This window comes from Desmodus rotundus, chromosome 9 (genome assembly GCF_022682495.2).
Source record: "Desmodus rotundus isolate HL8 chromosome 9, HLdesRot8A.1, whole genome shotgun sequence".
Taxonomy (NCBI): Eukaryota; Metazoa; Chordata; class Mammalia; order Chiroptera; family Phyllostomidae; genus Desmodus; species Desmodus rotundus.
In genome coordinates, this window is record NC_071395.1 from 56,568,136 (window position 1) to 56,594,686 (window position 26,551).

Genomic DNA, 26,551 nt, shown 5'->3' on the forward strand with positions numbered 1-26,551 from the left:
GAGGGCCGGCTCGAGAGCCAAGTGGCAGGCGATGGTCGCGGAGGGGTCCGGGAGGGGTTCAGGATGGGTCCAGCTCACGGAGGCCGGCTGAACTCGGTGATGTAAGACCCACGCACGTGGTCGAGCGCATGCTGTGTGCCCGCCCAAGCCTGTCTTGCCGCCGCCGTCACCTCCGTGCAAGGTAGGAGCCGGCAGCGCGCCTGGACTATGGAATGAGAACCCGGGTTCGAATCCCGGCCCCAACTTTCCCCGTACTACAGGGGGTTTGACAGGGGCTGACGTCACCTCGTTCGGCCTTAGTATCCTTATCTGATGTGGTGAGGAGACAGGGTATGGGACGTGGTCAGCGGTCAGCAGTGTTAACTATTAGGGCTCTTGGGTTCCCAGAAGCTCAGCCTAGCATTAATTCATTAAACTGTTATTAAGCATCTGCCCTGGCTGGTGTGGCTCAGTGGACTGAGTGGCACAGGTTCGATTCCCAATCAGGGCACATGCCTGGGTTGTGGGCCAGGTCCCCAGTAGGGGGTGCCCTGAGAGGCAACCACACGTTGATGTTTCTCTCCCTCTCTTTCTCCGGTCTGTCCCCTCTCTCTGAAAATAAATAAATAAAACCTTAAAAAAATGTTATTAAGCATTTACTCTGTGCCAGGCACTGCATGGGCAGTGAACAGACACAAATACCTGCCCTTACTGAGCTCATGTCCTAGACTATTGCTGTCCAGTAAAAAATAAATGTACGTGAGCCACAAATGTTGGCCACATGCTCAAGTAGGCATGTTAAAGGAAAAAAGTAAAAAGAAAGAGATGGCTTTAATTTTAATAACGGGTTTTATTTAAACAATGCATGTCCAAAACGTTATTTTAACAAGTAATCAATATAAAAAGTTATGAGATCCTTCACATTATTTTTTTTCTTCACTCATCTCTGAACACTCATAGCCCATCTGAAGTTGGACTGGCTACTGCACTGGATTGTGTAGTGCTAGACAGGGAGGCAGAAAAGAAATCAAGGAGATTCCACATCAGGTGGTGAAAAGTGGTAAAAAGAAAAGTAAATTGAGGAAAGGGCAGGGGGAATGTGGGAGTAGCAACTTGAAACACAGTGGTCAGCAAGGTTGAAAAGATGGCATCTGCAGAAGGGCTGGAAGGAGTTGAGACGACTAAACTAAAAATTACGCCATTCATTGTTGAGTGCAGTGTTGGTTCAGTGGAACTTTCTGTGATGATGGGCATGTGTTTTATCAGCACTAATTTAGTAGCTACTAGCTCCATGTAGCTTTTGGGCATTTGACCTGTTACTATTTCCACTAAAGAACTGAATTTTTAATATATTTAATGTTTACTTAATTGAAATTTAAATAGTCACAATAGGGCCAGTGGTTTCTATAACAGATGACATAGATTTAGGAGAATGGTGGCAAGTGCTCTGAATTGAGCCTGTACCGTGTGCTTAATGCCTGATGCAGGTTCTGCTGTGTAATTTTTGAAATCTCTCTGTGAGAAGGCAGCAATGATTATTGTCACCATGAAGAATGAAGTCCTTCATTCACTGATGTATACTTTATTGTTATCATTAATAGACAACATTTCTATTTCTATTTCTAAAACTGTTCTATTTTTTAGAACCGTTTTAGATTTACAGAAATATTGCAAAGAAGGTGTAGGGTTGTTATTTTCCTCACACCAGCTTCCCCTATTATTGCATCTTTTATTAGTATGATACATTTTAAAAAGATTTTATTTATTTTTAGAGAGAGGGGAAGGGAGAGAGAAAGAGAGAGACAGAGAAACATCAATGTGCGGCTTCCTCTCACATGCCCTCCACTGGGGATCCAGCCTGCAACACAGGCATGTACCCTGATTGGGAATCAAACCAGTGACCCTTTGGTTCACTGTCTGGCACTCAGTCCACTGAGCCACACAAGCCAAGGCTAGTATGATACATTTATTATAATTACTGAAACAATATCGATGTTATTATTGACCAAAGTTCATATTTAATTTAATTTCCCTAATATACTTTTTCTCTTCCAGATTCCCATCCAAGATACCATATTACATTTGGTTGTCTGCACCACCCCCCATCTTTCTCTTTTTCTAAAAAAATATAATTGACATATAACATTGTATTAGTTTTAGGTGTGCAACATAATGATTTGATATATGTATATATTGCAAAATAATCACCACAATAAGTTTAGTTAACATCAATCACCACACCTAGTTACAAATTTTTTGTTCTTGTAATAAGAACTTTTAAGGTCTATTTTCTTACTTGTCCTATCTCTTTAGGCCGTTCTTGACTGTGGCAAATTCTCAGACTTTCTGTGTTTTTGATGACCTTGGCGGGGTTTTTTTGTGAAGATTTTATTTATTCATTTTTAGAAAGAGGGAAGGGGAGGGAGAAAGAGAGGGAGAGAGACTTCTGGTCAAGATGGAGGTGTAGGTAAACATAGCTCACCTCCTTGCACAACCACAGCAAAAATTACAACTGGACCATAAAACAAATATCACCTAGAATCATCAGAAAATTGAGCTGTATGGAAGTCTGACAACCAAGGAATTGAAGAAGTTACATTCATCCAGACAGGTAGGAGGGGTGGAGATGCAGATTGAGAGGTCCCACACCCACATGTGCTGAATAAAAATTGGAAGGGATACCTTAGGAGCAAGGGATCCCAACCCCACACCAGACCATCCAGCCCAGGGTTACAATGCCAGGGAGATAAGTCCCTGTAACTGCTGGTTGTAAAACTGTGAGGTTGGGGTGGTGGAAGAAACTGTGGGACTCTCAGGAGTCTCCTCTTAAAAGCAGTGGTCCCCAACCTTTTTGGAACCACGGATCGGTTTTAGGGAACACAATCTTTCCACAGACTGGGGTGGGGGTGATGGCTCAGGATGATTCAAGCCCATTACATTCAAGCTGACCCCCTACTGTGAGGCTGGTTCCTAACAGGCACTGACTGGTACCAGGTGGTAGCCTGGAGGCTGGGGACCACTGTCTTAAAGCAACTACAATGGACTTAGGACTCATGCAGACTCACTCCCTCTGGGCTCCAGTATTGAGGCAGCAGCTAGAAGGGCACCAGTGGCATACGGGGAGAAATTGAAGTGTCTGGCATCAGGGTGAATGCCAGGAGACAACTTCCTACTGAACAAAACTCCAGAGGCCAGGCAGTGGCATTGTCCCCTTGCTGAGCTCTCCCCCACAGAGCCCAGAATGGCCACACCATACCAAGACTCCATCAACCTGGTTCACATGGGTTCCCCGCCCTGGAAATTACCAATGGCTGTACCCCATCCAACTTACCAGTGCTATTTCTATAATAGGCCATACTACTAAGACAGGGAGTCAAGTAACTCTACCTAATACACAGAAACAAACACAGGACAGCTGCCAAATTGAGGAGACAAAGATATATGGCCTAAATGAAAGTACAGAACAAAACTCCACAAAAAGAAATCAACAAAATGAAGATATACAACAACCTATCAGATGCAGAGTTCAAAACACTGGCTATTAGGATGCCTAAGGAACTCAATGGGTACTTCAACATCATAGAAAAGACCCAGGCAAAAATGAAGGTTACACTAAGTCAAATAAAAATTTACAGGGAACCAACAGTGGCATGGATGAAGCCGTAAGTCAAATCAATGATTTGGAACATAATAAAGAAATATTAAATCACAACAACAAGAAGAAAGAATCCAAAAAAAACAAAAACAAAAAACCAAAGATAGGTGGAGGAGCCTATGGGATAACTTCAAATGTACCAACATTCAAGTCATAGTGGTGCCAGAAGGAGAAGAGAAAGAGCAAGAAATTGAAAACTTATTTGAAAAAATAATGAAGGAAAACTTCCCTAATTCGGAGAAGGAAATAGACATACAAGTCCAGGAAGCAGAGTCCCAAGCAAGATGGACCAAAGAGGACCACACCAAGACACATAATTAAAATGCCAAACATTAAAGATGAAGAGAGAATATTAAAAGCAGCAAGAGTAAAGCAGAGAGTTACCTACAAAGGAGTTCCCATAAGACTTCCAGCTGATTGCTCAAAAGAAACTTTGCAGGCTAGAAGGGACTGGAAGAAGTATTCAAGGTGATGAAAGGCAAGGACCTACAACTTAGATTATTCTATCCAGCAAAGCTATCATTTAGAATGGAAGGGCAGATAAAGTTCTTCCCAGACAAGGTAAAGCTAAAGGAGTTCATCATCACCAAGCCATTATTATATGAAATGTTAAAGGAACTTACTTAAGAAAAAGAAGGCCAAAACTATGAAAATTAAAATGTTAATAAATTCACAACTGTCAACAATTGAATCTAGCCCTGACTGCTGGTCTCTCCTCGTGGCTGCAGCATGAGAGCAGAGTACACAGTGTGAGAGCAGAGTGCGGCAGCCAGAGACATGGCAGGACAGGCATTTAGTAAGTTTCTGCCTCTCTTTGACCATGTGCTGGTTGAAAGGTGTGCTGCAGAAACTGTAACCAAAGGAGGCATTATGCTTCCAGAAAAATCTCAAGGAAAAGTATTGCAAGCAACTATAGTAGCTGTTGGATCGGGCTCTGAAAGAAAAGGGTGGAGAGATTCAACCAGTTAGCGTGATAGTTGGAGATAAAGTTGTTCTTCCAGAATATGGAGGGACCAAAGTAGTGCTAGATGACAAGGATTATTTCTTACTTAGAGATGGTGACATTCTTGGAAAGTATGTAGACTAAAATAAATCACTATTGAAATGGCATCATGTGCCGCAACCTGTTCCTTTGAAGTACTGAAATCTTTCATCATGTAACTAATTTCCATGTCTCTTTTATAATAAGCTAATGATATCCAAAGTAATGACATCCAGTGTCTTTCAAAATTTAGTTTCACTGTACTGATACAAACATTTCCAAATAAAAATATATAAATAAGTGATAAAAAAAACAATTGAATCTAAAAAACAAACTAAGCAAACAAGCAGAACAGAAATAGAATTATAGATATGGAGATCATTTGGAGGGTTATCAGCTGGGAGGGGGAAGGAGGACAATAGAGGAAAAGGTGCAGGGTTGGTAGGTACAAAATAGGCAAGGAGATGTTAAGAACAGTATAGGAAATAGAGTAGCCAAAGACCTTATACATATGACCCATGGACATGAACTAAGAGGGGGATTGCCAGAGGGAATGAGGAGTATCGGGTGGAAGGAGGCAAAGGGCGGGTAATTGGGACAACTGTAATACCATAATCAATAAAATATATATATTTAAAATATTTTATTTATTTACTTTTAAAGAGAGGGAGAGAAACATCAATATGTGAGAGATACATCTACTGGTTGCCTCTCACACAACCCCAACTGGGGACCTGGCCCACAACCCAGGTATGTGCCCTGACTGGGAATTGAACCAGCTATCTTTCGGTTCTCAGGCTGGCACTCAATCCATTGAGCCACACCAGCCAGAGCAATAAAATATATATATATTTTTAAGTAAAGATAGGAAGAGAGACAGTGACTGGGACAAAAGCACTGGTCAGTTGCCTCTCACATGCCCTCAACCAGGAACCTGGCCTGGGACCCAGGTATGTACCCAAAACTGGCATCAAACTGGGACCTTTTTGTCCACAAGATGATGCCCATCCCATTGAGCCAGCCACACCAGTCAGGGCATGACCTTGGTGGTTTTGAGAACTGGTCAGACATTTTGTGGGACACCCCTCTTGGAATTTGTCTGATGTTTTACCCATGATAAGACTGGGATGGTGCGTTTAGGAAGTAAGGATTACAGAGACGAAGTGGTCATCAACTGCATCCCATCAAGGGCGCTGGCCATCAACACTGTCTATACCTGTTGATTGTTGGCATGGATCTCTTGCCAGCAGAGTATCTGTCAGATGTCTCCCACTATAAACTCTCCCCACCCCCCAATTCCTTACTGTATACTTTGGAGAGAAGTTACTATGTTTGGCCCACACTTGAAGAACAGAGAATCATGTTCCCCACTCCTTAAGGTTGGATACCTACATAAATTATTTGGAATTAATCTGCATGGGAGAAATCTCAGAAAAGTGGTGCTGACTTCTGGCCAAGATGGAGGTGTAGGTAGATACACCTTGCTTCCTCACACAAACAAAGAAGGACAACAACCAATTTAAAAACAAAAAACCGCCCTGGCTGGTGTGGCTCAGTGGTTGAGTGCTGGCCTGTGAATCAAAGGATCGCTGGTTCCATTCCCAGTCTAGGGCACATGCCTGTATTGTGGGCCAGGGCCCCAGTAAGGGGTGTGCAAGAGGCAACCACACATTAATATTTCTCTCCCTCTCTCTCTCCTTACCCCTGTCTACAAAATGAATAAGTAAAATATTTAAAAAATGTTAAAACAAAAACAACCAGAACTGCCAGAAAATTGAACTATACAGAAGTCCGACAACCAAGAAATTAAAGAAGAAACATTCATCCAGACAGGTAGGAGGGGCAGAGATGGGCAGCCGGTGCACAGAGGATGTGCAGCAGGGCAGTGGACCAGGCAGGTGAGGCAGGGGCGGGTGGAATGGGCAGTCACACATTCGTGTGCAGATAAGCTGCGAGGAACAACTGGGGAGCGAGACAGACTGTGCCACCCAGATTCCAGTGCAGGACTAAACCCTCGAAACCTCTAGCTATGAATACCTGTGGGGGTTGCAGCAGTGGAAGAAATCCCCAGCCTCACAGGAGAGTCTGTTGGAGAGACCCACAGGGTCCTTGAACATACATAAACCCACCCACATGAGAATCAGCACCTGAAAGGTCCAATTTGCTTGTGGGTAGAGAAAAGTGACTGAAAGCCTGCAGAGAGCCAAGCAAGCAGCATTGTTCCCTCTCTGACCCCTCCCCGACATACAGCACCACAGTGCAGCAACATGGGTTGCCCTACCCTGGCAAACACCTAAGGCTCCATCCCTTACAATGTAACAGGTACATTGAGACAAAGAAATATTGCCCAAATGAAAGAACAGACCAAAACTCAAAGAAAAGAACTAAGCAATGAAGAGATAGCCAATCTATCAGATGCAGGGTTCAAAACACTGGTAATCAGGATGCTCACAAAAATGATTTAGTAAGGATGCAAAATAGAGGAAGAAGTGATGGCCATGCAAAGTGAAATAAAGAAAAATGTACAGGGAACCAACAGTGAAGGGAAGGAAACCAGGACTCAAATCAATGATTTGGAATAGAAGGAAGAAATAAGCATTCAACTGGAACAGAATGAAGAAACAAGAACTTGAAAAAATGAGGAGAGGCTTAGGAAACTCTGGGACAACTTTAAATGTTCCAACATCCAAATCACAGGGGTGCCAGAAGGAGAAGAGAAAGAACAAGAATTTGAAAACTAATTTGAAAAAATAAAGAAGGAAAACTTCCCCAACCTGGCGAAGGAAATAGACATGCAAGTCCAGGAAGCTCAAAGAGTCCCAAAGAAGCTGGACCCTAGGAGGAAGACACCAAGGCACATTGTAATTAAATCACCCAAGATTAAAGATAAACAGAGAATCTTAAAAGCAAGAAGAGAAAAGGAGAGAGTTACTTACAAAGGAGTTCCCAAAAGACTGTCAGCTGATTTCTCAAAAGAAACTTCACAAGCAAGAAGGGGCTGGAAGGAAGTATTCAAAGTCATGAAAGGCAAGGGCCTACATCCAAGATTACTTTATCCAGCAAAGCTATCATTTAGAAGGAAGGGTAGATAAAGTGTTTCCCAGATAAGGTCAAGTTAGAGTTCATCATCACCAAACCCTTATTACTTTCTTTTTCAGACTATAAGATGCACCAGACCATAAGACACACCTAGCTTTTAGAAGAGGAAAATAGGGGGAAAAACCCCACTCCACCACTCACCCCCCCCCCCCCGCCCCAGAGAGCCAGGTAAGCTATATTTGGACTATAAGATGCACCTCCCATTTTCCTCCCAAATTGGGGGGGTGCGTCTTACAGTCCAAAAATACAGTATATGAAATATTAAAGGAACTTATCTAAAAAAAAAGATAAAACTATAAACTGTAAAATGACAAACTCACAACTATCAACAACTGAACCTAAAAAATAAAAACTAAGCAAACAACTAGAACAGGAACATAATCACAGAAATGGAGATCATATGGAAGATTATCAGCAGGGAGGGGCAGGGGGAGAATACGGGGAAAGGTGCAGGGAATAAGAACCATAACTGGGAGGTACAAAATAGATGGGGGGAGGTTAAGAATAGTATGGGAAATGGAGAAGCCAAAGAACTTATATGTATGACCCATGACATGGGTTATATCAGTATGGCCTCCTGGTATTTTATACTCTGGGTTTCAACCCAATAGTACTTTATCTCTTTTATAGCTCAAACCTTTCTGACTTAGCCCTTGGGATCTCTTCCATGTGGCTCCTGTGGCCCTTTAACCCATTCCCATCAGTGTTTTTTGGCTTTTTTTCATTTTTTTTTCTTTAGAGAACTTCCTTACTCTCTGGTACTATAAGATGTACCAGGTCGTCTCATATATTTCCTGCCCCAGTCCTAGAATCAGCCATTTCTATGAGCCTGGTTCCTGTTAGTATAAAATGGTGTTAGAAACCAAGATGTGAGCACTACGAGTGCTTGTTGCTACAGGAACCAGTTTCTTTTATCTCATCAATCCTTTGTAATTGCCCACAATAAACCTAGTATAAGCACTCAGCCCTGGGGATACAGCAATGACCATGTCAGATGTGGCATCTGCCCTCACGGAAATCACAGTCAGCTTGTGGGAACTAGCTTAACAGCAGCTTTGACACTAACTGGCCCTTTTCAGCAAGTGTGTGCTGGTGCTGCTGTGGAAGACAGAATAAAGTAGGACCCCAAAGATGTCCCACGTCCTAATCCAGAACCTGTGACTATGTTAGCTTATCTGGCAAAAGGGACTTTGCAGATTGGATTAAGTATCTGGAGATGGGGGAGATGATCCTGGATTACCTGCGTGAGACTGTGTCATCACTGGGGGGTTTATCAGAGGGAGGTAGGAGAGTTGGAATCAGAGGAGGAGATGTGACAATGGCAGCAGAGGTCATAATGCCACTGTTGGCTTTGACGATGGAGGAAAGGGTCACCAGCCACAGGTAGGCAGCATCTAGAAGCTGGAAAAGGCAAGGAAACATTCTCTCTTAGAGCCTCCAGAAGGACCACAGCCCTGCCAACACCTCTTTTTTTTTTTAATTGTTGTTCAAGTACAGTTGTCTCCATTTTCCCCCCACTACTCTCCTTCATCCCGCCCACTCCCAAAAGGTTTTATTTATTTTTAGAGAGAGAGGGAGGGAGAAAGAGAGAAAATCAATGTGTGGTTACCTCTCATGTGCCTCCTCCTGGGTACCTGGCCTGCAACCCAGTCATGTGCCCTGGCTGGGAATCAAACTGGGAACCGTTTGGTTTGCAGGCTGGCACTCAATCCACTGAACCACACCAGCCAGGGCCCCAGCACTTTTGATTGTAGTCTGGTAAGGTTACTTTCTGCCTTCTGACCTCCACAGTGATATGGTGGAAAGCCATGACATCTGAACCATTTACAGGGCTCCATATGTTTGGGGGGTTATTTTGTGGACATAAGCACTTGGTTTAAATCCCTAACAGCTGAGACATTGAAGCAGAATGCTCATTCCAAGACAAAAGCTGGGCAGGTCGAAAGCAACTCAAAGGACCTTTTGACACTTGAGCTCTTTGGGGGCTTGACTTCAGTCTAATAACACCTCAAGTATCAAGTAGGCTAGTTGTATAGAAAAACCAGAAAGCTTCACTTACTTTTCCAAGGCAGCTGAGTTTATTTTCAGGTTAGCAACAGTTTGGAATTCACTTTTTTGATTAGTTCAGAACTGGAGGAACAACAGTAGTGGCTCCTTTGGGGCATTGGCCACCTGTGGTTCCCGTTTCTGACCCAGAAAGCCCGGCCCTGGAGGGGCACAGCAATGCAGGGCTCCCCTTCAGGAACTGCTTGCTAATAACTTCCCAAGGGCCAGGGAAGTTTTGCTGGTTTGCAAAAGGCAGGTGGCACTGCATCCTCATGACTAAAGCAGGCACCAAACAGAACATCTAACACACCAGGACTACTATTATATCGACAGGCCCATAAAGAAAGTTCTGGAGTTCCAGCCAAGATGGAGGTGTAGGTAGACACACTGAGCCTCCTCACACAACCAAAAGAAGGACAACAACAATTTAAAAACAAAAAACAACCAGAACTGACAGAAAATCGAACTGCATGGAAGTCTGACAACCAAGGAGATGAAGAAACATTCACCCAGACTGGTAGGAGGGGAGGAGTCGGGCTGCCGGGGCAGAGAAGACCCGCAGCAACATGGCCGGACCCACAGAAGTGGCGGGTTGTGGAATGAACAGGGCAGGCAGTGGGACAGCTAGCAGACCCCGTGGCCCCACATTTGTGCATAGATAAACCGGGAGGCACGGCGTGGGGAGCGAAACAGACCACACAACTCAGGGCTTCAGCTCGGGGAAATAAAGCCTCAAACCTCTGATTGAAAACACCAGTGGGGGTTGAGGCGGCAGCAGGAGAAACTCCCAGCCTCATGGGAGAGGTCGTTGGAGAAACCCACAGGGGCCTAAGGCATGCACAAGCCCACCCACTCGGGAATCAGCACCAGAGGGGCCCAATTTGATTGTGGGTAGTGGAGGGAGTGACTGAAATCCAGCAGAGAGTGGAGCAGGCGCCATTGCTCCCCCTCGGCCCCTCCCCCACGTACAGCATCACAGTGCAGCGACCAGCATTACTCCGCCGCAGTGAACACCTAAGGCTCTGCCCCTTTACATAACAGGCGCACCAAGACAAAAAAAAAAAAAAAAAAATGACCCAAATGAAAGAACAGATCAAAGCTCCAGAAAAAATTCAACTAAGCAGCGAACAGATAGCCAACCTATCAGATGCACAGTTCAAAACACTGGTTATCAAGATGCTCACAGAATTGGTTGAATCTGTTCGAAAACCAGATGAAAAAACGAAGCCTATGCTAAGAGAAACAAAGGAAAATGTACAGGGAACCAATAGTGATGCGAAGGAAACTGGGACTCAAATCAACGGTGTGGACCAAAAGGGAGAAACATCCCACGAGAAAAGAATGAAGAGACAAGAATTTAAAAAAATGAGGAGAGGCTTAGGAACCTCCAGGACATCTTGAAACGTTCCAATATCTGAATTATAGGGGTGCCAGAAGGAGAAGAGGAAGAACAAAAAATTGAAAACTTATTTGAACAAATAATGAAGGAGAACTTCCCTAATCTGGCTAAGGAAATAGACTTCCAGGAAGTCCAGGAAGCTCAGAGAGTCACAAAGAAGTTGGACCCAAGGAGGAACACAAAAAGGTACATCGTAATTACATTACCCAAGATGAAACAGAAGGAGAGAATCTTAGAAGCAGCAAGAGAAAAGGACACAGTTACCTACAAAGGAGTTCCCATAAGACTGTCAGCTGATTTCTCCAAAGAGACTTTACAGGCAAGAAGGGGCTGGCAAGAAGTATTCCAAGTCATGAAAGGCAAGGACCTACATCCAAGATTACTGTATCCAGCAAAGCTATCATTTAGAATGGAAGGGCAGATAAAGTGCTTCTCAGATATGGTCAAGTTCAAGGAGTTCATCATCACCAAGCCCTTATTATATGAAATGTTAAAGGGACTTATCTAAGAAAAAGAAGATAAAAAATATGAACAGTAAAAATGACAGCAAACTCACAGTTATTAACAACCACACCTAAAATAGAAAAAAAAGCAAACTAAGCAAACAGCTAGAACAGGAATGGAACCACAGAAATGGAGCTCACATGGAGGGTTGTCAACAGGGAAGTGGGAGGGGGAGGGGGGGAAGGTACAGAGAATAAGTAGCATAGATGATAGGTGGAAAATAGACAGGGGGAGGGTAAGAATAGTGTAGGAAATGTAGAAGCCAAAGAACTTATAAGTATGACCGATGGACATGAACTATAGGGGGGGAATGTGGGAGGGAGGGGGTGTGCAGGATGGAGTGGAGTGAAGGGGGGAAATGGGACAACTGTAATAGCATAATCAATCTATCTATCTATCTATCTATCTATCTATCTATCTATATATATATATATATATATTTAAAAGTTCTGTGTTTAATGCCTCAGAGAGCTGAAAGGGCTCCACTTCCTCTCTTAGAATCATGGCTGCTTGAACCCTGCCTTGTGAGATAACATGGGACACGGAGGTCAGTGAGTTTGGCAAGTTTTGTTTTTTAGAATTGTCTTTCTGGATCTGACCCATTACCCTTGGATTCCAGTATCTTTCTGGCAAGAATGACAGTGGGCACTTTATCTCCCATAGAGTCCAAGGTTAGAACAGGCCTCACCACTCCAGTTCCCAGGGTCATGGAGTGGCCCGATTCCTCCTGTTCTCCCAGAGCAGTGTGAATGGTGACTATTTTCACTTCCAGGTGCTGCCACCCTCTTCATTCCTGCCAGTGACTCATAGTGACCAGTATCCCTTTGGTGTGCATTTTTAAAATTTCTTTTTTAATCCACCGGTTCTTTTTCATATTATATGAGTTCTCTTTCTTGGTTTATCTCTAAATATTTTATGTGTATTTGTTGGATTTTGGGGGGTGCTTTAAAAAAATTTAAGCAGAAATTCAGTGGTTTCTGGTACAATATATTCACAAAGTTGTGCAAACTTTGTGAAATCATCACTATCTCATTCCACAACATTTTTATCACCCCTAAAAGAAACCCCATGCTCATACGCAATCACCCACTAACCTCAACTGGAAACCACTAATGTTTCTGACTCCATGAATATGCTTCTTCTGACCACTTTAAATAAATGGGATCATACAATGCAGGACCCTTTGTGTCTGGCTTCTTTCACTAAGCATAACTGAGCACTGTTTTCCCCAATTTTTCCTTCATAAATGAGATGGAGGCTCCACACTTATCAGTCATTGGCAGGTGGTCACCTTGCTGTGACAATTCTCCAGCCTTGCTCCTGGTCCAGCATCCCCCGGAAAACAGGCCAGGAGCTCACAGATTTGCCAGCTCTCCCTGCGAGGTGCTTCTCACCTTCCCCCAATGTGCTGGGGCAGGAGTACCAAGGATGGGTATTCCCATTCTTGGCTTCTGACTGACCCTGGCAACTTCCACACTCCATGTATCACAAAACCCTCAAACCTCTCAGCTTCCCAAACCAAAAATCCACAAGTACACCCAGCAGCATTACTCGGAGCCTCCAGGCACACTAAGCTCTGATCATGTGCAGCACATTTCCCGAGATGAACAAACCAGGTATTATCAGTGTATTTAAAGCTCAGTCAAATTAATGAGAACCAAAGGAGCAAAGATCAAAGAAACACTTCACAGGAGGGGGGAAGAAAGTCAACAAACATCAGTGCCTACACCGAGTTGTCAAGGTGGGGCCATGGGCATGGGCTAGTCAAGGTGAAGATCATTGCAGTGCTGCCAAGACCCCAACACCGGCTTTCCTCAGTGTGTGTGGGGGGTGGTGATCATGTTCATCTGAAAGACTTTGTGGAAGATACTTACCAGCATATGAAAGGGCTCATTGTCTGCCCTTGTGGTTATACCACCAAAAATTATCCTATACTGCCCAGGGAAGAGCTGTCCAAAGGAGGATGTTTCTTACCATCTTTAATGAGGTACCCTTGGTTTGGCAACAATTCAAATGCCCAGCAATGAAGCTGGCTTGGTGAATTGTTCATTCACTAGAAATGGCATTATAAGGCCCACAACCATACTGAGTAAGAGTAGCTCGTTGGACAGAGCTTTGTGGACACAGTTTAATCCTCATAGTGAGCCTGTGAGTTGGGCCCTATTAGCTCCATTTTACAGAAGGATCAAGTGGACCTGAGGTTACACACTCTTAGAAGAGGGGCAGAAGGGGGCCAAGGGCCAGGACCAGTGGAGCCCAGAACTCATGCACAGAACCTTGATACCAAAGTGCTCATGATTTAGGGCAGAGCAAAGAATTTCACCTTACTTCTTCAGGGTCTTCCACCTATGGCTGGAAGGGGGGGGGGGAGCAGAGAAAGGGAAGGGGATGGGCCAGCACTGAGGGAGGGCCAGCCTCAAGGTCGATATACAGGAGAAAGGACTAAGCAGGATGCAGGTAAGAGGTGATGGGGGCCTGGGAGAGTGGACAGGCCAGGGGGAAGGTTTACATGGACCACTCAAAAGAGAATACATCCTGATGGGAGTCATTTATCTGTGGTGGCATCTGTGGGTAGTTGTTTCCACTCCCCCACCTAACCATGGCCCAGTGGCTTAAGATGCATGAGTAGGAGGGGAGGAGACAGCCTCAGTAATGCAGTTAAAATGATTGCTTCAGAGAGGGGAGGTAGGGAAGGTACTGATGCTGTGGAGAATAGGTTTGTTTTCATCTTTATTCCCTCCCTCATCCCTAAGATGTGCTGCCATCTTTCTCATTCTGGGTGTGAGTTCACTAGGGCTGCCATAACAAAGCACTGAATGGGTGGCCTATGAACAACAGAAATTTAGTCTCTCCCAGTTCTGGAGGTAAGAGGTCCAAGTACAAGATGTCGGCAGGGCTGGTTCCTTCTGAGGCCTGGTCCCTTTGTTTTCTTCTTCTTTTTCCCCACTCTAGTTGGTACAGGAGGTTTATATTTCTTTTTCTTGTCCTTGTCATCCTACTTGCTATGTTCAGGACCACTGCCACCACTCTGACTTTGATCCATCTTGACTCAGCTGCTCAATCACGTTTTTTACTTTCAGTATTTCCTGTTGCTTTGAAATCTTGGGGCCTTGCTGATCTGGGACAGACTGCCCCTCAAAGGCTAGCTAATTCCTAGAGAGAGCAAATGACTCTCCTGGGGGTGGGCTTTTCAAACAACCAATCCAGAGCTTACACTTCAACCACCAGCTTCAATCCCCAGCTTCTTTACCAGGCTTTCACACTCGGGAGGCAATATGTCCCTGCCCTAATCACCCCAGGGCCAGGTACCAGGCAACTAGGGACAACACCTTTGCCTCAGAGCCTGCAGAATTATTGACATTAGCCAATTCCAAATATGCTTACCCTGCCATAAAGTCAATTAAAAGTATCAAATTTGAGAAGCCAAAAGAAAAAACAATGAAGAAAAATGACAGAACCCGATACTCCTTTGGGATACCACCAAGTGTAAAGCATACATATAATGGAAGTCCCAGAGGATAAAGAGACAAAGAGAAAGAGTATTTGAAAAAATAATGGCTGAAAACTTCCCAAATAATAACAGTCATGTATCTATACATCCAAGAAGCTCAAACTCCAAGCAGGATAACTCAAAGACATCTACATCAAGAGACATAGGCCCTGGCCACGTAGACCAGTTGATTAGAATGTCATCCTGAAGCCAAGGTTGTGGGTACAATCCCCAGTCAGGGCACATTCAAGAATCAACTAATGAAATAAGTGGAACAACAAATCAATGTTTCTTTCTCTCTCCCCCTTCCTTCTTTCTCTTCCTTTCTCTAAAATCAATTTTAAAAAGAAATATTATAATCAAATTGGAAGATAAAAACAAAGCGAATCTTGAAAGCAGCAAGAGAGAAGTGACTCATTGCATACAAAGGATCTCCAATAAGATTAACAGCTGATTTCTCATCAGATATCACGGAGGCCAGAAAACAGTGAATGATATTTAAACTGCTGAAAGGAAAAAAAAACCACAAAAAACCCTGTCAACTAAGAATTCTGTATCTGCTTCCAGTACTTGGCTATTGTAAATTGTGATGCTATGAACATTGGGGTGCATAGGTTCTTTTGGATTGGTGTTTCAGGGTTCTTAGGGTATAATCCCAGCAGCGGAATTGCTGGGTCAAAGGGCAGTTCCATTTTTAGTTTTCTGAGGAAATTCCATAGTGTTTTCCACAGTGGCCTCACCAGTCTGCATTCCCACCAACAGTGCACTAGTGTTCCCTTTTCTCCACAACCTAAGTGCCCATCAGCAAATGAGTGGATCCAAAAACTATGGTACATTTACACAATGGAATTCTACGCAGCAGAGAGAAAGAAGGAGCTTATACCCTTTGCAACACCATGGATGGAACTGGAGAGCATTATGCTAAGTGAAATAAGCCAGACAGTGAGGGACAAATATCATATGATCTCACCTTTAACTGGAACATAATCAACAGAAGAAAAAAGGAAACAAAATATAACCAGAGACATTGAAGTTAAGAACAATCTAACAATAGTCAGGGGGGAGTGGGGAGGGGACAGTGAGGAGAGGGGATTACAGGAACTACTATAAAGGACACATGGACAAAATCAAGGGGGAGGGTGGAGGTGGGGGAGGGAGGTGGGTTCAGCTGGGGTGGGGTGGAGGGATGGGGAGAAAAGGCATACAACTGTAATTGAAAAACAATAAAAAAATTTTTTAAAAAGAATTCTGTATCTGGTAAAACAGACCTTCAGAAATGAAGAAGTTTAGATATTCCCACATAAACAAAAGTTAAGAGGTTTGTGGCTAGTAGACCTGCCTTACAAGAAATGCTAAAAGGAATCTTTCTCCTTTTAGGAGAAATGAAAGGACACGAGATAGCAGCTCAAAGCCCTATGAAGAAATAAAGAACACTGGTAAAGATAACTACATAAGTAAGTATAAAAGCCAGTATTATTGTATTGTTGGTTTGTAACTCCCCTTTTTTTCCCTATATGATATAAAAGATAAGGAATGAAACTAATTATAAAGCTATTTTCATGGGAATATAACATATAAAGATATAATTTGTGATGATAACAATACAAAGGAGGAGGAATGAGAAGAGTTTTGTATACTATTGAAGCTAAATAGGTATTAATTCGAACTAGATTTTTACAAGTTGAACATATTAACTGTAATCCCTAGGTAACCAGTAAAAAAATATAAGTAAACATATACAGAAAAGGAAACAAGAAGGGAATCAAATGGTACACTAAAAAAATCAATTATACACAAAAGAAGGCAGTAATAGACAAATTGAGGAACAAAAAAGTAATAAGAGATAACTTTTTTAAAAAGTAGTAAGGAGGAGAACCAAGATGGCGGCGTAGGTAGACACACTGCGCCTCCTCCCACAACCAGAACTGACAGAAAATCCAATGGCAAGGAAGTCTGACACCAAGTAGATTAAAAAAAAAACAACAACATACATCCAGACCGGTAGGAGGGGCGGAGATGGGCACCGGGGTGGAGAGGACTCGCGTGGCCGTGGCGGGACCGAGACTGGCGGAGTGAGGGACCAACAGGGCAGGCAGTCTGACCACTAGCAGACCCTGCGGGTCCCACAATCGCGCAGATAAACCGAGAGGGCCAGACTCAGAGTGGCGGAGAACGGGGCAGGCAGAGTGGCGGATGGCACCCCGCGACCCCACATTCGCACACAGATAAGCCGGACAAACGGTGGGGAGCAAAGCAGACCACGCAACCCAGGGCTCCAGCGCGGAGAAATGAAGCCTCAAACCTCTGATTGAAAACGCCCATGGGGGTTGGGGCGGCAGCAGGAGAGACTCCCAGCCTCACAGGAGAGGTCGTTGGAGAGACCCACAGGGGCCTAGAGCGTGCACAAGCCCACCCACTCAGGAACCAGCACCAGAGGGGCCCAGTTTGATTGTGGGTAGCAGAGTGAAAGACTGAAATGTGGTGGAGAGGGGAGCAGGCACCATTGCTCCCTCTCGGCCCCTCCCCCACGTATAGCGTCACAGTGCAGTGACCAGCATTACCCCGCCCTGGTATACACCTAAGGCTCTGCCCCTTTAAGTAACAGACGCGCCAAGACAAAAAAAAAAAAAAAAAAAGCCCAAATGACAGAACACTTCAAAGCTCCAGAAAAAATACAACTAAGCGAGGAAGAGATAGCCAACCTATCGGATGCACAGTTCAAAACACTGGTTTTCAAGATGCTCACAGAATTGGTTGAATTTGTTTGAAAACCAGATGAAAAAATGAAGCCTATGCTAAGAGAAACAAAGGAAAATGTACAGGGAACCAATAGTGATGGGAAGGAAACTGGGACTCAAATCAATGGTGTGGACCAGAAGGAAGAAAGAAACATCCCACCAGAAAAGAATGAAGAAATAAGAATTCGGAAAAATGAGGAGAGGCTTAGGAACCTCCAGGACATCTCGAAACGTTCCAACATCCGAATTATAGGGGTGCCAGAAGGAGAAGAGGAAGAACAAAAAATTGAAAACTTATTTGAACAAATAATGAAGGAGAACTTCCCCAGTCTGGCAAAGGAAATAGACTTCCAGGAAGTCCAGGAAGTTCAGAGAGTCCCAAAGAAGCTGGACCCAAGGAGGAACACACCAAGGCACATCATAATTACATTACCCAAGATGAAACAGAAGGAGAGAATCTTAGAAGCAGCAAGAGAAAAGGAGACAGTTACCTACAAAGGGGCTCCCATAAGACTGTCAGCTGATTTCTCCAAAGAGACCTTACAGGCAAGAAGGGGCTGGTGAGAAGTATTCCAAGTCATGACAGGCAAGGGCCTACATCCAAGATTACTGTATCCAGCAAAGCTATCATTTCGAATGGAAGGGAAGATAAAGTGCTTCCCAGATAAGGTCAAGTTCAAGGAGTTCATCATCACCAAGCCCTTATTATATGAAATGTTAAAGGGACTTATCTAAGAAAAAGAAGATAAAAAATATGAACAGTAAAAATGACAGCAAACTCACAGTTATTAACAACCACACCTAAAACAAAAACAAAAGAAAACTAAGCAAACAACTAGAACAGAAACAGAACCACAGAAATGGAGATAACATGGACGGTTGTCAATAGCGGAGTGGGAGGGGGAGAGGGGGGGAAAGGTACAGAGAATAAGCATAGATGATAGGTGGAAAATAGACAGGGGGAGGGTAAGAATAGTGTAGGAAATGTAGAAGCCAAAGAACTTATAAGTATGACCGATGGACATGAACTATAGGGGGGGAATGTGGGAGAGAGGGGGTGGGCAGGATGGAGTGGAGTGAGTGGGGGAAATGGGACAACTGTAATAGCATAATCAATAAATGTATCAAAAAAATAAAAAAAATAAATAAGTAGTAAGATGGAATAATTTATTCCTTATAGTAATTACTTTAAATCTAAAAGGATTAAACTTGCCAAATATATTTAAAGCAGAGACTGACAAAATGGATAAAAATGGTGACTGAACTCTGCTATCTACAAGGGACTTACTTTAGGTCCAAAAAGGTTGAAAACAAGAGTGGGAAAAGATGTACTATGCAAATAGTAACCAAAAGAGAGCTGAACAGCTATACTAATATCAGTCAAAAAAAAGATTTAAAGTCAAAAATTGTTACAAGAAACAATGGAGAACATTACCTGTTGATAAAAGGGTCAATCCATCCAAAGGATATATTAATTATAAACATATATGTACTAAACTACAGAGCCCCAAAATATGTGAATCAAACACTGGCAGAATTAAAGGGTGAAATAGACTATTTTACAAGAGTAGTTGGAGACTTCAACACTCCAATTTCAATAATAGTGTAACTTGACTGATATATACAAAACACATAGCTCAATAGCAGTAGAATACACATTGTACTCAAATGCATATGACGAGGACCCAAGAAAACAGAATTTATTTATAAAAAATTGTGTATTTATTCTTACATATTTAAACTTCAGTCACCTCCAAACTACTCTCCATTTGATGAAATACACCTATTTAGACTTTTTTCCACTGCTCAAAACTGTTTTTGAACTCATTGATTTTGATGCCTTTTAGTGCTTCTGCCATTTTTCTGTTTCACCTCTTTCATATCAGCAAAATGTTTCCCTTTGAGGACTTTTCATCAGGGGAAACAAAAAAAAGTTACTCAGGGGGAGATCAGGTGAATAGGGAGGGTGAGGCCCAGGGGTCATGCTCTTTTTGGTCAAAAGCTTCTGAATACTCAGCACAGTGTGGGCAGGTGCACTCATAAATCGCCCATCATGAAATGGGAAAATGCATTGAAAGAATCTTCAAAAAAATTCACTGAAGCCGAACACAGCCTCTCACAACAATGCCTTCTGGCCAAGATGCTTCACCTCCTCATACAACCAAAAGAAGGACAACAACCAATTTAAAAAAACGACAAAACCAGAACTGCCAGAAATTTGAACTGTATTGAAGTCCAACAACCAAGGAGTTAAAGAAGAAACATTCATCCAGACTGGTAGGAGGGGCAGAGAAGAGCAGCCAGGGTGGAGAGAATTTGTGGCAAGGCAGCTGTGGTTCCAGCATGGAGAAATAAAGCCTCAAAACCTATGGCTGTAAAAACCTGTGGGGATTGTGGTGGTGGGAGAAATTCCCAGCCTCACAGGAGGATGGAAGAAGGCACAGAACATACACAAACCCACCCACCCAGGAAAGAGCACCAGAAGGGCCCAATTTGCTTATGCATAGCAGGGGAAGTGACTGAAACCCTGCAGACAGCCAAGAAAGCAGCATTGTTCCCTCTCTGACACCTTCCCCACACACAGTGTCACAATGCAGTGAAGTGTGTTGCCCCACCATGGCAAATACCTAAGGCTCTGCCCCTTACAATGTATCAAATGTGCTGAGACAAAGAAATGTGGCCCAAATGAAAGAACAGACCAAAACTCAAAGAAAAGAACTAAGCAATGAAGAGATAGCCAATCTATCAGATGCAGGGTTCAAAACACTGGTAATCAGATTCTCACAGAAAGGATTGAGTATGGACGCAAAATAAAGGAAGAAGTAAAGACCATGCAAAATGATATAAACAAATATACAGGGAACCAACAGTGAAGGGAAGGAAACCAGGACTCAAGTCAATGATTTGGAACAGAAGGAAGAAATAAACATTCAACTGGAACAAAATGAAGAAACAAGAACTTGAAAAAATGAGGAGAGGCGTAGGAACCTCTGGGACAACTTTAAATGTTCCAACATTTGAATTAAGGGGGTGCCAGAAGGAGAAGAGAAAGAGCAAGAAGTTAAAAGCTTATTTGAAAAAAAATAATGAAGGAAAACTTCCCCAACCTGGCAAAGGAAATAGACATACAAGTCCAGGAAGCTCAGAGTCCCAAAGAGACTGGACCCAAGGAAGAAGACACCAAGACACATCATAATTAAATTATCCAAGATTAAAGACAAGGAGAGGATCTTAAAAGCAACAAGAGAAAAGGAGAGAGTTACCTACAAAGGAGTTCCCATAAGACTATCAGCTGATTTTTCAAAAGAGACCTTACAGGCAAGAAGGGGCTGGAAAGTTATTTGGAAAGTCATGAAAGGCAAGGGCCTACATCCAAGATTACTCTATCCAGCAAAGCTATCATTTAGAAGGCAGGGCAGATAAAGTGTTTCCCAGATAAGGTCAAGTTAGAGTTCGTCCTCACCAAGCTCTTATTATATGAAATGTTAAAGGGACTTATCTAAGAAAAAGAAGGTAAAAAGTATAAACAGTAAAATGACAACAAACTCACAACTATCAACAACTGAACCTAAAAAACAAAAACAAACTAAGCAAACAACTAAAACAGGAACAGAATCACAAAAATGGAGATCACATGGAGGGGTATCAGCAAGGATGGGGAGGGGAAGAATGGAGGAAAAGGTACAGGGAATAAGAAACATAAATGGTAGGTACAAAATAGGTGGGGGGAGGTTAAGAATAGTATGGGAAATGTAGAAGCTAAAGAACTTATATATATGACCCATGTACATGAACTAAGGGGGGGATGCAGAAGGGAGGGGGTGCAGGGGGGATAAAGGGGAGAAAAATGAATGAGACAACTGTAATAGCATAATCAATAAAAATATACTTAAAAAATTCACTGAAGCTGAACACAGCATCTCACAATAATGCCAGCTGACACACTGATACAGATGAGTTCCTAGAACACTCTCCTAGCGGGGGAACCTTGGACTACATACAAGAGGCTCACCCCCTAGAAGATAACTCCAGATTTTTTTGAGTCCCCCCCTTGTATAATACATTCCCCAGTATAAACCATATATGTTATGCCACAAAACATGTCTCAATAATTTTCAAAAGATTGAAATCATACAAACTATCTTCTCTGAACAAATGGAATAAAACTAGAAATCAGTGACAGAGGGAATACTAGAAAACAACACACTCTTAAACAACTAATGGATGGGTCAAAGAAGAAATCAAAAGGAGAAATTTAAAATACAGTACTTTGAGATGAATGAAAATAAAAGTCTACAGGATACAGCAAAATTAGAGCTCAGAACTGTATAGCTGTAAGTGCCCACAGTAAAAAAGATCTCGAATAGATAACCTAACTTATACCTTAAGGAACTAGACAAATAAGAGTAGGCTAAGCCTAAAGCTAGCAGAAAGAAGGAAATAACAAAGATTATAGTGGAAATAAGTCGAAAAGAGAATAGAAAAATTAGAGCATCAACAAAACCAACAGTGGTTCTTTGCAAAGATCAATAAAATTGACAAACCCTTTCCTAAAAAGGAAAAGAAAGAAAAAAATCAAATAATTAAAATCAGAAATGAAAATGAGAACATAACTACTGACCTTACAGAAATGCAAAGGTGTTATAGAGTAACTATGAACAATTGTATACCAACAAATTAGATAACCTAGATCAGGGTTCCCCAACCCCTGGGCTATGGACCAGGACCCCATTATGTGGCCTATTAGGACCTGGGCTACACAGCAGGAAGTGAGCAGCAGGTGAACAAGCAAACATGTCCCTGGTGTCAAAAAGGTTGGGAACTGATCAAGATGAAATCAACAAATTCATAGAAACAAACAAACTACCAAAACTGATTCAAGAAGAAAATAGAAAGTCCCAGTTCTATGGGATCTTACTTTTCCCTCCAGGCAGGTGGTTTTCAAAGTCTTTTCAGGGGCCCAAGCATTTCCACATATCTGGGGTGGATGGGGATGACGTGGCAGTCCTCTGAAGTCCCTAGCTCCTGGTTGAATCATACAGCTCTATTTGCAGTTTACCTTGGAACAAAAGGGGTTTGAACCATGTGGGTCCACTTAATGTTTGGATTTTTTTTTTCAATAAATATGCAGTTGGTCCTCCATATTCCTCGGTTTCACATCTGCTGATTCAACCAACTTCACACTGAAAACAGTATTTTCGATCCATAGTTGGGAATCCATGGATGCAGAGGGCCAACTGGATGCACTGTTCTATGTTATTTTATATAAGGGACTTGAGCACTTGAGGGTTTTGTTATCTACAGGGGTGTCCTGGAACCAATCCTCTGTGGATACCAAGTGACCACTGCGGTTAATTTTGGGGGGAGTCAAAAGTTACATGCAGATTTTTGACTGCATGGTGGAGGGCTGACACCCCTAACCCCCGTATTATTCAAAGGTCAACTGTGTTTTCATTTATTTTCTCTTGGGGGGTGAAAGATTCCACACAGAATTTTTTAAGGAGTTGAACTCCCCTGGATTTGACCTTGAGAACCCTGTGAAGAAGACTCTGGTGAGGTGGAGGCATCAGGACCCAGGAGCTGAGTGAGGGGCAGTACTCGTCTGGGCCTTCTCTGAGGGAGGACATGTCCAACTGTGGCAACAAGATGGAGCTGCTGGTGCCTGGTGGGCAGGCCAGTGCTTCGGCCCTATGGGAGGAAAAGGACTGGCTGGCCCCACTCCCAGCTTGGGTGGCCCTGCACTCCTGTTTGATTGGCTATTGAGGGTTTCCTGTAAGCCATATGAATTTTAGGATCTGCTTTTCCATTTCTGCAAATAAGGTCACTGGTATTCTTATAGAGATTTAATTGAATCAATCTACAAATCACTTTGGGGAGTGTTGCCCTTTTAACAGTGTTAAGTCTTCCAATCTCTGAACGTGGGATGTCTTTCTTTTACTTAGCTTTTCTTGAATTTCTTTCAGCAATGTTTTGTAGTTTTTAGTCTATACGTTTTACATTTCCTTAGTTAAATTTATTTCTATGTGTTTTGTTATTTTGATGCTATTGTAAATGAAATGGTTTTAAATTTCCTTTTCAGCCCTGGCTCATGTGGCTCAGTGGATTGAGTGCTGGCTTATGAACCAAAGGGTTGCCAGTTCGATTCCCAGTGAGGACACGTGCCTGAGTTGTGGGCCAGGTCCCGGGTATGGGGTGCATGAGAGGCAACCACACATTGACGTTTCTCTCTCTCTCCCTCTCTTCCCCTTCCTCTAAAAATAAATAAATAAATACTTTAAAAAATAAATTTCCTTTTCAGATTGCTCATTGCTATTATATGGAAATGCAACTGTTGTGTGTTTTTCTTGTATAGAAAAACTGTTGACTATTAGCTCTAATAGTTGAGTGTGTGTGTGTGTGTGAGTACCTGGCTTTGGTATCAGGGTAATGCTGATCTCACAGAAAGAATGTTCCTTTCTCTTCTATCTTTTCTTTTTTTTAATTGGAAAAGTTTGAGAAGAATTGGCTTTAATTCTTTTTTAAATGTTGGATAAAATTTATTAGTGAAACCATCTGGTCGGGGACTTTTCTTTGTTGGGAGGTTTTTAATTACTGCTTCAGACTCCTTATGTGTCATAGGTCTTTTCATATTTTCTATTTCTTCTCCAGTCAGTTTTGGTAGTTTGTTTCTAGCAATTTACCCTTTTTTAGGTAAGGGTTTGTCAATTTTATCTCATTTGTTGGCATAAAATTGTTCATAGTATTCTCTTATAGTCCTTTTCATTTATTTCTATAAGGACAGTAGTTATGTCCCCACTTTCATTTCTGATTTTAGTTGTTTGTTTTTTCTGTCTTCTGGGCCCCTGTTTTGCATCACCTCAGCATTCATCAGTTGCCATTTTAACCCCTTTGTTAGGAAAATAAAAATCTCCATGACACTAGTCACTATTGTCACTATTGTAACTACCCAACCTGGTGCATAGTAAACCTCAGTAAATGTTTCCTGAATTATTTCTTGCTGATGTGGAGCCTAAAAGGAACCAGGAAAGGGACTTCCCCACAGCTCTCAGGGGAAGAGAGGCTATTGACTGCTGAGTCTTCCTTTGTATGGGCTGCTGGCCCTCCAGGGCATCTTCCACATGATCTTCCAGAGCTACAGCCCAGACCTGACAAAACCCCTCAGCAGCTCCCCAGTACTCTCTCGATAAAGCTCACCCATCTTGGCTCCATACGTGAGGCCCTGAGTAGCCTATTTGCTTCTACCTTACCTTCCAGTATCCACCACCCCCACCCCCAGTCTCCTGCCTCAGCCATCCTGCAGCTCCCTCAGACATTCTCCTCTGCTCTGGCCTCTGACACACCTGCTTGTCTTTCAGATCTCCATTCAGTTGCTGCTCCCTCTGGAGACCTGACAGGATGCACTCTACACCCCACAGCCTGTGTGTAGATGTTCTGCTACAACACTGACCAGGTGACCTGGCAACATCTCGTGACTATCCCCCCACTGGTTTCCATCCCCCCCGGGGGGGAGTGGAGCCTCTGGTGTCTGCCCTCTGTCTAGGGTTCTCCATACATCACTTGGCACCTGTTTTAAAATGTAAATTTTTGTTATTATGATGGTATGGTGAGGCCAACAGATCAGGAGATGGTTGCCCTTAAAAAGACATTTTGTTCCTCACAAATCCCAAGAGGTGGAGGCATGCTATGCCACCCAGGACCATACAGGAAGCACCAGGGCAGGCAGGAGGCAGAGGGAGAAGGGGTGCATGGGCAAGAGACTTTATTGTGGTTTACACGGGAAGAAGTGGCTGAGGCAGCATGAGCAGATTTAGGATTGGCCAGTTTGAATAATGTCAGCATGCTCTGGGTCATAGGGGCTGGCCCTCGTCATCAGGTGCCTGGTCCTCTGCGGCCTCTGCAGTGTGACAGTCAGATAACAAAGGTGGTTGGGGGTGTGGGTCTGGATTGGCTGGTTTGCATATAAGGGTGCACAGCAAGGAACTGGCTAGTCCTGGGAGGGGAATTCCCTCCCAGCTGTCAAAATATCAGGCTAAAAAAGACATACTTGGAGCACAGAGAGTTTTTAGGGCAGTGAAATACTCTATGATGGATCCATAAGGACAGATCCATATCACCGTACATATGTCCAAGCCCACAGAATGTACAAAACCAGAAGTGACCTCTAATGTAAACAATGGACTCTGGGTGATGATGATGTGTCAGTGTAGGTTCATCACTGGTAACAAATGTCCCCACTGATGGGGATGTTGATAATGGGAGAGGTTGTGCATGTGTAGGGCACAGGGTACATGTGAACTCTCTGTACCTTCCCCTCAGTTCTGCTAGGAAAATTAAAGTGCTCTAAAAGAAGAAACAACAAAAAATTATGAGCTGACCATTACCTGTGATTAGCACTGCACTGTCCAGTAAGGTGGACACCAGAGACATGTGGCTATTTGGCACTTGAAATGAGCTGCAGGTATACAAGAAACCATGTTTTGAAGACTTACTATACAAAAAAGGAAAATATCTCATTAATCATTTTTATTTGGTTACATGTTGAAATGATAATACAGGGGTGGGCAAAAGTGGGCAAAAGTAGGTTAATAATAATAAATAATGGAGCTTCCACTCAAGATGGGGATGTAGGCAGACATGGCTCGCCTCTTCGCACAACAAC

At 43.0% G+C, this 26,551-nt stretch overlaps 1 long non-coding RNA gene and 1 pseudogene across 3 annotated transcripts; both read left to right on the forward strand.

Annotated features, from left to right (window-relative positions):
• The first annotated feature begins 17 nt into the window (after window positions 1-17).
• On the forward strand, window positions 18-25,303 carry LOC123479769 (uncharacterized). Of its 3 annotated transcripts, none has more exons than XR_006655515.2 (3): window positions 18-181; window positions 16,532-16,608; window positions 25,248-25,303. It is a non-coding gene; the product is annotated as an uncharacterized lncRNA (long non-coding RNA). The 3 variants fall into 3 exon arrangements; XR_008425137.1 differs by lacking the exon at window positions 25,248-25,303 and adding an exon at window positions 23,972-24,132; XR_006655514.3 differs by lacking the exon at window positions 25,248-25,303 and adding an exon at window positions 23,372-23,768.
• Window positions 3,195-4,869, forward strand: LOC128779248 (10 kDa heat shock protein, mitochondrial pseudogene; annotated as a pseudogene).
• Window positions 25,304-26,551: the final 1,248 nt, after the last annotated feature.